This window comes from Hyaena hyaena, unplaced genomic scaffold (assembly GCF_003009895.1).
Source record: "Hyaena hyaena isolate Hyena2069 unplaced genomic scaffold, ASM300989v1 scaffold_311, whole genome shotgun sequence".
NCBI lineage: Eukaryota > Metazoa > Chordata > Mammalia > Carnivora > Hyaenidae > Hyaena > Hyaena hyaena.
This window is the reverse complement of record NW_024080944.1, coordinates 831992-834478: the sequence shown is the minus strand read 5'-3', so window position 1 is coordinate 834478 and position 2487 is coordinate 831992. Positions and strand designations below refer to the sequence as shown.

General features: G+C 46.7%; 1 non-coding gene across 1 annotated transcript; it reads right to left on the bottom strand.

The window, feature by feature from the left end:
- Positions 1-2168: 2168 nt before the first annotated feature.
- LOC120242668 lies at positions 2169-2272 on the bottom strand. Its single transcript, XR_005531133.1, has one exon. It is a non-coding gene; the product is annotated as a U6 spliceosomal RNA (small nuclear RNA).
- Positions 2273-2487: the final 215 nt, after the last annotated feature.

Sequence of the window (2487 nt, the reverse complement as noted above, 5' to 3'; positions counted from 1 at the left end):
CACACAGAAGGAGTAGCACCCAATAGGGTGCTGGCAAGAGACAAGTATTTATATATACTTATTCTTTCGCCCCACTGTACCGTCAGACCTGCTCTGTGGACCATAGTTCCTTGCATCATGAATGAAATTGCTGTGAATTTCCATAACTTCTTTTGTTACTCTTAGGGACTAACAGCCTTTATTGATGTTCAATCTCAAGAACAGTCTCATCTTAATAATTACAATGTTCATTCCAGAGCAATAAGCAAAATTCAGAACTTTCTTCCAGGTTAGACTGCTTCAGCTTTGAGCCTGCTTTGGGATGGGAATCTTGTTGGGGAGTGCAGTGTAGGGGTACAGCCAGCGTCTACCATCAGCATCTGTTTATCCCTGAATTGCTCTTCTAACCACCCCTACCCACATCCCCAGACTGTCTCTTGCTTCTTCTGAGTTAAATATAAGATAAGGGGTAGGAAAGCTTACCTGAAAGTTTTTGCTTACAGAGGTTGCCTTGTCCTGAGATAGAAAGCAATTTTGGTCTTTTCAGAATGACCCATTCATCGTCCGTAATGAAGCCCAAGGGATGAAATACAACACACATTTCTGCTCCACTGTTGGGTGAGGGCTACTTCAAGCCAAGTCTCTCAAATACTTCTTTAGACCTAGGTGCCACACCTGTTTTGGTACCTGTCACACACCAGTGGCATAAGTCAACCTTCCCAAATGATTCCTCTAAATGCCCTTTTTAGATTTTCTTGACTTCACAGTTTGGCTCTGTGCCCTTAGAGTGCAACTCTGAGGTTTAGTGAAAAACCTAAAGATGAGGGCTAAAGATGGTAAGACTCCTCGATACCAGCACTATGTCCCAAAGGGGTAAGGGAGGGAATAGTGTACTTGTGAAAGACAGGCTTCTGGACAGATGTGGTGGCTCAGAGGAATGAGCCAGGGCCAGAGCAGTGGCCAGGTGGGGGGTATGTTATAGGTTGCATTGTGCCCTTTCTTCAAAAACTATGTTGAAGTCCTAACCCCCAGCACCTGTGTATGTGATCTTATTTGGATATAGGGTCTCTGCTGATGTAATTGAGTTAAGATGAGGTCATTAGGGTGAGCTCTAATCCAGTATGACTGACATCCTTATAAAAAGAGAGACCCAGACCCATAGAAGATAATGCCAGAGTGCAGATGGAGGCACAGATTAGATGCATCCATGAGCCAAGGAGCACCAAGGATGGCAGGACTACCGGCAGTAGGAGAGAAGCATAGAACAGGTCCCACTGATACCTTGATTTTGGACTCCCATCCTCCAGAACTGTGGCAGAATACAGTTTTGTTGATTTAAGCCATCCCATCTCTGGTAATTTGTTATGGCAGCTCTAGGGAACCAAACAAAGGTGATGGAAAGATTCCTCCAGCTCTGTCCTCCTGCCTTCTTCTCATGATGGTGCCTCTCACTGGCCAGACCCACCTGGAAACCAGCCAGTGAAGGAGCAGCTCTTTTGTCCCTTGGGTTAGTCTCCAGGCAGAGGGCAGGGCAGAAGATGCAGGGAGAGTGCTCATAAGTGGGGAATAATTGGCACAGCCAGCTCAGCTTTTGGGATCAGTCTTTTTCAAGTTCAGAGTCAGGGGTTGCAGGAGATCAATCCCTGAGACGCTGTGGAAACTGCTGTCTAGACCTCTTTTTCTGCCCTTTGGGTTTGGTTCTTTTGTGAGCACAAGCAGGCTTGAAACACAGCTGGCTCCTCAAAACTGCATCTTGGATCAGAAGTCGGTTTTCCCAGGAGAACATTGTTACAACAGGCGAGGAAGTGGCATATGCATGCTGAGGAAGGCGATGATGTACAGGCTAAAAGGCTGGGGAACAATAAACATGAAACGCTGTTCAACCTCATTTGTAAGCAGACAAACTCAAGTCAAAACAGCACTGAGATGAATCCATTGTCACCCTTCATGTTGACTGGCTCTAGGACTGGCAAGGGTCGGGAGAAAGGGTGTCCCTTCACTGCCACTTGTTGGGCTGGCTGTGGATTCAGTGAGGTGTGGAGACCCAGCTCAGTGCTGGCATATAGTAGGTGCTCAGCAAGTATGATTCCCTTTCTCTTACTGCTGGCTCTTCCCCCACCTCCCTCCTGACTGGCATTGTGAGGAATATGACATTGACCACTCAAGTTGCAGTATCAGTGCATACGTGCAGAGGACTTCTTTGCCACACACATTCACCTTTACTTGCGCAGGGGCCATGCTAATCTTCTCTGTATCGTTCCAATTTTAGTATATGTGCTGCCGAAGCGAGCACCACATTCACCTTTACTGATGGAAACTCTTGGAGCTTTCACACTGAGTGTTGTCAGCAGTACGGACAGCTGGGGCAGAGTGAGTACTACATGGGAAAACTGACTGAATTCAGTCACATGGGTCTTGAGAGAAGTAGCAGGACAGGTTTGGAACCGATAGATAAGAACATTTGCACTGTATGACAGCTGCACCAGAATTGCAGTCCCGTTTAGGACA